General features: G+C 52.9%; 1 long non-coding RNA gene across 2 annotated transcripts; it reads left to right on the plus strand.

The window, feature by feature from the left end:
• The first annotated feature begins 50 nt into the window (after positions 1–50).
• Positions 51–6,581, plus strand: LOC106858801 (uncharacterized). 2 transcript variants are annotated; one of them, XR_015808245.1, is made up of 3 exons: positions 51–192; positions 1,130–3,271; positions 5,221–6,581. It is a non-coding gene; the product is annotated as an uncharacterized LOC106858801 (long non-coding RNA). The 2 variants fall into 2 exon arrangements; XR_015808244.1 differs by having other exon boundaries at positions 110–164.
• Positions 6,582–11,804: the final 5,223 nt, after the last annotated feature.

Consider the following 11,804-nt stretch of genomic DNA (forward strand, 5'->3'; position numbering starts at 1 on the left):
CGCTGTAACGAAAGCGGCGCCGGGGCTGGGTGAGCGCGGCCCCGCCTCGTCCCGCCCCGCAGAGGGCGCGGCCGCCGCCGCCATTTCGGTTGTGGGCAACGCCCCCGGGCAGCCCCGGAGCCCGCGGTGCCCGCCCGTGTCCCCGTCCCGCGGCTGCGGTGTCTGTAAGTGGCTCTGGAGCGTCTCAGCCAGGTAGAGCTGAGTGTCCGCTCCGCTTCTGGGATCCCCTCAGTGCCCCGCGCCCCTCAGCGCCTCCATCTCCCCTCAGCGCCATTGCTCCCCTCAGCCCCTGCTCCCCTCAGCGCCTCCATCTCCCCTCAGCGCCATTGCTCCCCTCAGCCCCTGCTCCCCTCAGCGCCTCCATCTCCCCTCAGCGCCATTGTTCCCCTCAGTGCCTTCTCTCCCCTGGGTGCCATTGTTCCCCTCAGCATCCCGGTTCAGTCAGCATCCCTGGCTCCCCTCAGTGCCCCCATGGCCCCCATGCCACCCCTGTCTCCCTTCAGCCCTCCATTTCCCCTCAGCACCCTGATTCCCTCACTGTCCCATCTCCCTTTGCACAACACTCTCAGGCACATGGTGCCATTCCTGGGCTGTCCTGTATAGAGCCACGAGTTGGACTCGATGGTCCTGATGGGTCCCTTCCCACTCAGCTTATTCTATGATTCTCCCTTCAGCTTTACATCTTCTCCTCAACATCCCTCCCTCAGCACTGCCATGGCTGCCTCACACAAGGCCTGGAATGGGGGGAATCCTCTGGCTGAAATGTACAGAAAAAAAGGTTTCTATTTTAAAAAAATTTGGGGTAGGTTGCTTTTAAACATCTCTCATAGGAGAGGGGTGTCTATAACCTCAGAAACCTCTCTAAATCCATCCTTGTCCCCCACTGTGTATCCCTCCTTGATAACATTTCTGAAGATCACATAAAGATTTACTCAGCTGGGAACTCCTCCCTGAGTGCCAGGTTTAGAGGCACTGAAACTACAACCCACATTCTCACTGCACTCATGCAGAAAGTTAAAAGCCTCCACTTCCTTCCAGGGTTCCCCCATGCCCAGAGGGGTCTGCCAGCCTCATATCCCATCCAAAGGCAGATAAACTAACAGGAAAGATGCTGTTTCTTATTATGCAGGGGAGGTGAAGCAGAAAGATCTGCGAAGAGTGTCTACGAAGAGCCTCTTAAATCAGCACAGAAGGAGATGCCTTGCCTTAGACTGTCAGCTCTGACTGGACAGACTGTGGTTATTCATGTGACAAGTGTGGCTCCATCACTGTCTCCCAGCTATCACCATTTCTGAAATCGTCTCTCTCAGCAAAGCCTGTCTGCATGATTATTATTACCAGGATCCTTCCAAGAGCTGGGATGGGAACAAGGAACCAGGATTTCAGTGCTGGTGCTGCTGGATTGCTGTAGGCAAAGACCCCAGATCTGTGGGCACAGTGGGGATAATGATGACACTTCGCTGTCTGGTGGGTGAATGAAGGCACAGAAGGAGTAAATCACCTGCACAAATGAAGCTTCCTCCCCTCCTAAATGCCCTGCAGCAATCCTGCTTTTCCCTGTACTCCTTCTCCATTAATTCTGTGCCTCCCTTACTGCTTATCCCATGATGTCTGCTACACCCAAGTCCTTCCTCAGAGATTGCATTCCCCAGACATTTGTCAGCTCTTCACATTCCTGCCACAGCACACAGGGCTTTGGACCAGCTGGAACTTTTGGACCACATTTAGGTTTGGCCTCAGAGTGGTAAATTCCTGCCTGGGATCAAAAACCCTGTTAATTATCAAGTTAATTTGGCAAGGGCCAAACAGCTCTGCTCCAAGAGAAGCAGGGATGCTTCGAGGGTGTCTGTGGAGCACATTTTCCCTGAGCAGTGAGTTGCTGAGCTGTAGTCCTTTGGGCAGGCATGCAGATTTCCCTGACACTTGTGTGTGGAGCTCCTAGAGGAGAAGGATCCTTTTCCTTGGGAAAAGAGGGCCAGATGAAGAAGGGAGAGTAAAATGAGATTATATTGAAATTAACTACTCGTGTCTGAGACAAGCCAGGTATGAGGCATTTTCAAATGGCTGTCACTGCCCATCTGTAGCAGAGACTGTCTTGCTTTGATGATTTCATTAGAAAAATCACACTCTTGACTGAAATAGAGAAAGCTGCACAGGACTCGTGTGTGGGACGGATCTCCCAGACAGCGCTGTGCCAGCTCAGCCCTACGTCCTCTGCAGCACAGAAGCACAGAAACTCTAATTGTGGGAAGGTTTCAGCTCAAAAGCTAATGTGAGACAGGCCTGAATTACTAGTAGTGCAGACACAGAGAGGCAGAGAGCAAAACCATCTGGAGCTCCTGGGGAGAGGATGGGCTGATGGGGCAGAAATTACTCTTCATTGCCTTATATGAGGAATCACAACACCAGCAAGGCTGGGGGAGGCTGGGGTAAATCCAAATTACTTCAGAGCCATCTTCCCTGCTCCCCAACTGTGCAGAGCTCTTGCCACTGGTTATGTATTTGAAGGAACTCAGTGCTTTTATGGAGCTCTGAGACATAGATTTCCAACTGTCCAGACCCTGCTGTGGTCCAGATATCCCAGCTACTTAAAAACAAGTTCTCCATGGCTGAGGTGTTTCTCCATGGCGAATTTCCACAGCCCCTGCCAGGAGCAAAGGCTCCTGCTCAGCGTGTTCCTGACTGGCAGTTTAAACCCGGTAGTTTGTTTTGATTCAAAAAAAAAAAAAAAAAACAAACCAAAAAATCAAACCAAAACAAACAGCCGGGAACTGGAAGGAGAGGGCAGGAAAGCAAGCTGCCAGGGAGGAAAGGAAAGAGGCTGATTGGAAAGTCACCGGATTGGGAGTGAGATCAGATCAGCCCCTCCCCGGAGCTGCGGGGAAGCTGCCACCAGCCTGACAGTTAAACTGGGGGATATTTGAAAAGATAAACCCAAAACAAACAAACAAAAAAGACACAGAAGGCGGGGGCGTGGGGGGGGATTCAAAAGCTGCAGCGAATCATTCTGCAAATCCCAGCTCCAATAGGCAAAATTTGCTTTTGCTTACGCTGGCAGAAAGCTGGAAGATTGCTGACTTCCGACCTCGCTGGATTTGGCACTAGGCGACTTTTAAAGCTGCCTGAAAGCGCCGTATCCCTCAGGAAGGCTTCCAAGGGAGAAGGCTTTGTCCAGACACCGATCGGAGCCACCCCACACTGCCCAGTGCCGTTCCCAGCCTGGATGGAGCCACCGGGGGAGGCTGAGCTGGGCTGGAGCTGCTTTTGGGAGGTATTTTTCTTTCCAGAGAAATAACCTCGTCACCCACACCCCAAAAACCCCCATGCAAACAGAGTGACAGCTCTGTCGCTGTCGAGGAGGAAGAGCCTCTGGTGATGTAATGAAAATTCCCCTTGGTAATTCAGAGAGTGAAAGCAGAGGCTGGGCTGCTGGGAAGGGATTGCGAAACTCAAAAGACTGCACGGAGGAACTGGGGTGTGCCTGGCCGGGAATGTCACTGCGGTGGGACACTGGCAAAGGAGGCACTTCGGTTTGGGTTTGCAGCCGATAAAATTGAAATCCCAGCTCTTACCACATCCCTTTGCTCACCTTTCCCCCCGTTCCTGATTAGCCAAATATCACTGATACGGGAAATACCTGCCTGTTGCTCTCCTCCCTGGCCTGCAGGACACAGGAGGTGTTGAAACAGCTGGTTCAGGACACAAAAGATCCAATCTGCCTTAAACCTCTGGAATGCAGGCACTGAGGTGTGAACCCCTCCCCGGCACTGACTCTTTTCTCTAGAAGTCCGTGGGTCTCCTCAGGGTTTCTCCCATTTCACCAGGCAGGGATGAGGGGTTATTCAAGGGGCACAGGCTGCATTGCAGAGCAGATGGAGTTCAGAGGAAACCCAGCTCATGTTGCTGCTTGCTGATGAAATGCAGGAAGGAGGGGAGCAGTTCTACACCAGGAATTCTTCCTGGTTTTTGCACAGGGACACTCAGGAATGACTCAGCTCTGGTTTTGCTGGGCAGGGTGAGACCTTTGGCACTATTAAGGTGGGACAGCCAGGGCTGTTAGAGGGATCCAGGTACATCACGATGCCAAAATTCAGATGGCAGTTCCAGGGGTCTCTCTGCTGAAGACCCACCCATCTGAGATGTGCTGCACTCACAGCATCTGGAGGAAGATGAGAGGGACAGACAGACCCAAGCAGCACAGAGGTCGTTTTAAACCTCTCAGAAGTGCAATGTGAGGTCTCCCCGCCTTGGAGCGTTGTTCCAGGGGCACGAGGGCTTCCCCACTCGTCTTTTAGTTAGGAGTCCCAGCTCCAGAGCAGGGATGTCAATCTTGGCTTGCCCCAGGCATTCAGCGAGGCTTAACCCGGAGAGCCCGGAGCTGTGTGACCAGGGACGCTGAACACGTTCGAGGGGAGCAGCTGTGACTGCAAGAACTGAAGCTCATTTGGGTCATTTTCTGCCAGGGCCCCGGGGAAGCACTGGGTCATAATGACATGCACTGTGATCGTTTGTCAGATGGAGATGTCATTAACAGCCGATCATGTCTCTCCAGGGAAGACACCCGCGGCTGGGGAGGGCTCTCCCCAGTGTGCACATCTCTGCCTCTATCCAGTTAGTTCGTGTTCTATTTGCCTCTCCTGGTCCCCTGAGATATGTTCAGGGAAGGAAGGAGATGATTCTGCTTGTCTCCTATTTTCTCTGCTGGACTTAACAAGGATTGACGTTCTTTTAAATGAAGAGGGAGAGGCAGGAGATGGGAGCCTTGGGATGAGAAATGCAAGGCTCTTTCAAGAGGATTTGTTCTGCTTTAGTCTGTGGTTACACCTCCTCTCCCCTCCATCTCCCCATCCCACTCTGCTCCCTCCTAACACCCACACGCACGGCAATCTTCCACTCCCTGCTGTGACTTTCTGGGGAAGAGGCTGTCATGTGAAATCCTGGGGAGAGAGTTACCACATGGAGATCTCTGAAAGCATCAGAACAGGCCTTGCAGAACAGGCCGGCAGCCAGAGGAACGCTGTGCTCCCCCTCCCCGAAATCCTGAGCTCTCCTCTCACGGATGGGAGGTGGGGGGAATCATCTTGGAAGCTTGGGAGCCGCCTACACACATGGCAAATCTTGTCAGCAGCTGATAAAAGAGGTGGGAGGTGGGGAAATTTCGAGGGGGAAGAATGTGGAGGCTCTCATACCCACGTAGCTCCCCCATCCTGTCTCCTGCAGGGCTCCCACAGTCGGGATGGCCACGGGCTTGGCCCTGTTGGTGACACACGTGCAGTGAGGAGAGACCCCGAAAAGGGACTCGGATGTACTTCAGCAATGACGCAAAGGTAGGGATCATTAGGCAATTACTTATAATAGTAATGTGACATGCTTTTCCCCTCTGCAAAAAGCAGCATTTCCTTTTGTAATAAAAGCACAGGCTGTTCCGTGTTCTTTATTCACCTCCACGCTCGCTGAACGGCTTTGGGGATAGAAGTGACAATGATCCCTGCTCTCAAGTCACTCTCACCAGTGACCTGCTACCCTTAATGATGGGGGATTTATTACTGAGAAGGTTTAGCACTGTAGGGTGCTGCCATCAGGATAGGGCTGGCCAGATCCCTACAACAGGAGGAAGGAGCCAGACTCCTTCCTTACCTGAGTCATTAAATAGACAATTAAGTGTTTGGTGTTGGCATAAACACAGGCAAATTAGTCACTGGAGAAAACCTCAGTGCCTGTGATGGCTGGCTGTGGTTTGAAGGTGGTGGTGACAAACATCTCTGACAACAGAAGGCCAACAGGCACAGAGATGCCATGGCATGGCATGCTTCTGGCTCTAGAGTATCTCCCTGATGCCAGCTGGTTTTTGGGATGCTCAGCATCTTGCAGGACATGAGCAAACCTGGCCACAGCAGAGGCAGCAAGATCAAGGTGAAATCTTCAGGAGGAACACTCATGGAGAGCTGAGGAAGAGTTTGTCCTGCCCTTCAGAGAGCAGATGCACAAGGCAGAGCTCTGGCATGGACTTGGATTTCTGCAAGGAGAACAGAGTGAGGCACTGGCCTGGTTTCCAGGAAAGGAGAACAGTGTGTCACACAGAAGGCATTGAAAAGACCTGAGGCTTCTGCCTCAGCTTTTGGTCTTACTCTTGCAGACACGTGGGTGCTTGGGAGTTCAAAAGGCTGAACTGGAGGCTGTCCTGCAGCTGGCAGGAGCTGTGGGCTCCTCCTGCAGAGCTGCTGGAGCAGAGACCACAGAGGGAGTCCCTGTGTCTGCTGGAGATCCCTGCTCAGCTCAGTGTCAATTCCTGCAGCGCTGACCTTTGAGTGGGACTGTGGGAACGCGAGGTGCACAGGAACGTTTGGTACAAGGCACTATCTCCAGTACCCAGAGCCCCAAAAGACACTGGCAGCCCTTCAGCAACATCTCAAAACCTCACAGGATCTCTGACATCCTCTCCAGCTGGTGCATCTCACAGCACAGGTAGGGCTGGGCACACCACACGTTTCCTATAGCAGATCCACCCATTTCCTATTTTCTGCAGACATGACAACTAGTGAGTTAATCCTGCAGGCCATAAACTAAGCTGTATTAGCAGACACCATCTGTCCTTTTTCATTTGCTGATGCACGACCTATTTTGCTGTGTAGTGGAGCTGCAGTTTCGGGGCTTGCATGTTACAGTGTCCCTGTTGCCAGGGCATAATCCACTGCTCACAGGGACCTACCAGTGGGAGAAAGCTCCAGTGAACTGAGCACCACTGGGACCTGCTGCCATGGGCAGGTGGTGGATAAAGCCTGTCTCTGTTGCTGCTTGGCCTCCAAGGAGGTTTGGGCTTCAATCCCACGAAGCACCTGGGAAGGGAAAGGTCTCAGCAGAACTTCCAAGGAACTTCCAAGAGCATAACTGCCCTCAGCAGGGTCTTCTGAAGCCCCTTCAGCAATGGCCGTATCCACATTCCCTCACTTGTCAGGAGGTCATGGAGAGACCTGAATTCTCATCCCAAAGTGGGGTTTATGGGAGCAGGCTCAGCACTCCAGCCAGGCTGCTCTGGCCTGGGGTAATTCCTGTGCTTTACAGAGCTGAGCAATGGCCATCACACCAGCACAGGGAAAGACAGGAAGGGAACTCTTCCTTTATCCCTCTGGTCATGTCTTGGAGCAGTGTGGTGACCCTTGTCTGGGTACAGAAGTGCAGACATTGTGAAAGGTCATAAAACCATCAGGATTTTCCAAGCCAGTTATTATTTGACTTTACCAACTCTTGAGGCAATTCCAAAGGTTAGTGCCTTGTTGCAAGAAGCCTCCTGAATTTACCAACTTTTAATTTAACTCAGCAATGGCAGCAGGAATTTTCCCTGAGTTCTGAAACAAAAAGCCAGGAAATTCTGTGGCTGTGTGCTACAGAATCAGGAGGGAGCTGAGTGCAGGGCTGGGTGCTAACACACGTATCTGTTTCTCAGAACCGGGATGATCACTGCTCACTGACCTCTGGACTCCCAAAACCAGCCAGAGGATTTTCAGCTTCCTGCCTCACTGCACAAAAGCGGAAGAGAGGGTGGAAGGAATTATTCAGACTGACCTTGGCCTTACCCAGAACCACTTCTTTCTGGCTTGGCTCAATTGCATTATTTGGGTTTTCCAAAGAAACTCCCAAGTTGCTGGCTAGGATGTGGCCCAAATCCACCCCCTTCTGTGCCATCAGCGTCCTCTGAGTATCCAGCATTGACAGAAAGCTGGCCTGGAGTCATTTCCCTTCCTTGCTAGTCTTGCTCTTTTTTCTTAGAAACTGACTTAACCTCTCAACCCTGGGGTTTCCTACCCTGAAATCTGTGGTAACTCCTGCAAAGTCTCGCTGCCTGCAGAGGTGTTTGACCCCTCTGCTGAGCTCTGTACCCTCAGCTTCCAGCAGCAGCAAGCCCAGCTTGGCTCCTTCCTGCCTTCCCTAAGCTTTGCCCGGTGTTCCTTTGTGCTGTGGACACTCTGCATCAGATGTGACAAGAAATAATGACTTTCCACAACATGCCCTGGTGTTCCTGCAAGCAGTGCCCCCCATCCTGCACTGGGAAAAGCAGAGCTGGTGTCAGGATGTCTGTGCTAGGAACAGACTGACACTTTGGGGTGTAAATCCCCACTGCGCGAGACTGATCCCAAATTTTTTTCTTTCTCTTTGAGCTTTGGGAGGAGAACTGGCTCAAGAATTGTATTGATCTCAGTCCAGGAACAAATAATACTCCCCTTCCACAGCCCACAGCCTCTCTCTCCTGTGTGTCATGTGAGGAAGAGGAGCAGGGAAGGGCAGTGCTTTGCCAAGACTAGAACGTACCCAAAACTGTGACTGCTGTCAGGAGGTGGGAAGAGGAAGAAAGAGCCTGTGCGGTCAGCCCTGGAAAGGGCAGTTCCTGCTGAGAACTGCCTGGGGAACATTCCCGTTTTCATAACCAGCAACAGCTGTGAAAAGGGGAAAGAACAGTGATTCTGGACACTGCCAGCAGCACCTCTTGCCTGCAGCCAGGCTGGGAGAGCAGAGACAGCTCCCAGCGCAGCCCTCTGGCCCCGCAGCAAGGAAAACGTGTGTCATTTTCCAGAGGGCTGAGCCAGCATTAACCAGGTGGGGAATGTATAAGCCTCTCACTCTGAGCATGTGCTTGCTCAGGGTTCCCTTGTCTCAGCTGAGATCTTTCCTCAGTCTGAGCCTTGGCTGCCAGGCCCCTGCCCCCAGCTCAGTCCAGGGCTGTTCCCCCTCTGCTCTGTTCCCTGCAGCAGAACAAGGTGGGCAAAGGGAGAGGGGAGCTGTAGTTTGTCCTTCATTCCTGGGCTGGCATGGAAAGGCAGATGGGGTTTGTTCTGCTGGGTTTTGCTGCTGATCCACACCTTCCTTCCCCCAACCTGATGCCATGACCTCAAGCCCATTCTCTCTAACTTCAAGCACAAGCCATCTTAACCACAACCCGGAAATTCCTCTTTCCCTGCCTCCTCTCTCTCAGCCCTTGACCACCATGAGAAACACTCATCCCTTTCTGGGGCTTGTCATCTGTGGGCTGTCTTAACCAGTGTTTTGAGCAAACTGCCCCTGTGCTGCCTCAGGCTGGGCTGTGCACAGCAGAAAATTGAGTAGGAGGTTTCTGGGGCAATCAGTGTGCACTGAGACCTCAAATGCTTCTCTGAAATCAGGCCCTGCTGTTGCCCCAGAGCATCTTTCTAACAGGGAGGCAGCAACCTCTCATCTGCCCAGCCCTGCCATCTCTGATCTGGGCTGCCATCCCTTTTCCCCTTAGCACCAGGAAAAGTCCAGTGCCTGACACTGAAACAGCAGTAGCTGCCAAGAGCCTCTCAGCTTCCCCTGAGTTACAGGATCCCTGCCTGCAGTCTCTCAGGAGGAGCTGTCAGCAAAAACAGCCCTATTTAACCAAAGCAGAGACAGCCTGGCTTTACATGGCCTCCCTCTGCCTTTCCCTGCTCCCCTGGAATCAGGAATTCTTTGGGAAAAGCCTCTCAGGGCAGCGCCAACTCCTGAGCTTCCCCCTGGATGTGAAGCTCAACCGCAGCAGCGTGCAGGGGTTCACGTAGCTCTGGGTCCTGCTCCAGATATTCCCTCCCCTCTTCCATGGATCTCCTGCAGGATTCACAGCCCAGCACCCAGGGGTGCTCCCTATCCCCAGAACGGTGCCCTCAGCACGGGATGAGCAGCGAAATCGCAGCTGGAAAATCTGGCAGTGGACGTGGAGCAGAGCCCTGTCCCCAGGCTGAGGACCAAGAATTCCTCTTTCCCATCCGACACGCCAAGGCTCTGAGCCCTGCCAAACCCCAGGGTTTGTTCCTGCCTTTGGCAAGCAAGGGATGGCAACAAAAGCATGTGCGAGGCAGAAGGAGTTCAGTGAAGGAGGGAAGTGGGTTTCTCTTGGGTCTCTGTGACCTTTTCTGGTTTGGAAAGAACAGAGATGTGCAGAGATGCTCACAATGCACAGCAAGGCTGTTTCCACTGCCCCAGCAGCAGAACAAACCTCGTGGCCTCCTTTCAGTCACAGGAAATTGGAGCCCAGAGCCACAGCCCAGCCTTTGGCTGCTGGGGTGGAACCAGAAATCCAGCTCCTGGGAGTTGGTGCCTTTGCTTGTTTGCAAGGAAAATTTATGTGCAGCCGTGGAACCTCACTATGGGCTCCTTGTCTTCCAGCCCTGGTTCTCTGGGATACAGCTCCTGCTGTGGGATGGGAACAATTTTTCTTGAGCTGGAAGCAGCTGAGCCAAGTTGTCTTGGAGTCCATGGACTGGGAGTTTTGTCAGCAATGCCCTTGGCCACGAGGATCCCACCTCTCTCCTTAGAGAAGCAAGCACAGAGAAGGAGCTGTTGGGGCAGGGCCAAGAGAAGGGCTCGGACTGAAGAGTCCAGTGACTCCAGTGATTTCTCTGTGTGCTTCCAGCCCTTACAGCTTTACCTCAGAGAGAAAAAGTGGTGCTGGCAGGAGGAAAGAAGAGGTAAATTTACCTGTGCAGGTAAATCAGGAATGTGCCTTGATCCTTCAAGAGCTGAGAATCAGGAGCAGGTTTATAGCAAAGACAGCAAAGCCAATTTGGCCAAAGGGATAATATTTCTGTTGGGAACCAGAGAACTATTGATTACTCAAGTAACCTCAACTATTTAACAAACAGCTACCTCAGCAGAAAGAAATTTCAGCCTGGCTTTAGGGAGAGGATTGAGGGGTCTCCAGGGTGGCCAGGCAACAGTGGGAATGTGTATTCCCAATCTCCTTGAGTCTCCTTGCTGCACTGCTGCCTGCTCCCAGTGGCACCAGATAAGGAGTGAAAACAAACACAAGGTTTGCCTGTGAGTGCCTCTAACAAAGGGAAGGGAAAACATTCACTGCAGTGGAGTCATGGCCAAGATAGGCTGTGAAATAGGAAGGATTAAAACGTCTCACAGGACCTGGCTCATCTCCCAGGGCCTTCTCTGGACACTGGCACAAAGGCAGCTCCTCCCGATGCTCTGGGTCTCTGCAGAGGCTCACAGATCCGTAGCACTTCTCCCAGGAGGGAGCACGAGTTCCCAGTTGTTGTATTTCTGTGTTATTGTGTGCCTGGCAGTGACACCCTCGGTGAGGACTGAACAACACAGGTAACAGAGCATGGCTGTAGGGACAGGGTCACACCAAGGCACCAGGAGCATGTCAGAGCCTCAGCTGCTGCAGCTGATGTGCAGATGCCAGGCTTTGTAATATTCACATGATCAGCCCTTTTGCAGTGTAGGCAAGTATGGGGGAAAGCAAGGAGAGCCAGCTGAGCCATGGAGAAGGTCAAGGACTAGGAGGGGGTGACTTGGCCTTTGTGTTTGTGTTTGTCCTGGTGCCATTCCCGCACTGAATTTTGAATAACCTTGAAAAAAAAATCAAGTTGGAACATGACTTTGGAGCAGTCCCGGTGCTGGTCATGCAGAACCACAACCTCGGGGATGAAACTGCAGAACAGCAGTGTTAACTCCTCCCTGCACCCTTCCCAAACTGGCCCTGGGAGCTCACACTGTGCCCAGCAAAGTCCCACTTGGAGCACTGGGGCCCATCCCGAGCTGGCTCCTTCCCAGCACAGCTGCCCTGGGCAGAGCTGAGGGCTGGCACGGAACAGCTGAAGGGCCCTCCCCTCCCTGCCTGCCCATGCCAGAGGTTTGGAATGCAGCTGGCCCCGCGGCCACCTGGGTGACAGCACTGCCTGTCACCCTCCAAGCACAGGGCTCCCACCCTTTGCTCCAGAGAAGCCCCACAGAGCAGCACAAGCTGTTGCTGTTGGCAGTTTCCATCCCATAAACAGCAGCATGGCCACCTGGGCCACTCC

The sequence above is a fragment of the Sturnus vulgaris genome, chromosome 24 (genome assembly GCF_052056855.1).
Source record: "Sturnus vulgaris isolate bStuVul1 chromosome 24, bStuVul1.hap1, whole genome shotgun sequence".
In the NCBI taxonomy this organism is placed as follows: domain Eukaryota; kingdom Metazoa; phylum Chordata; class Aves; order Passeriformes; family Sturnidae; genus Sturnus; species Sturnus vulgaris.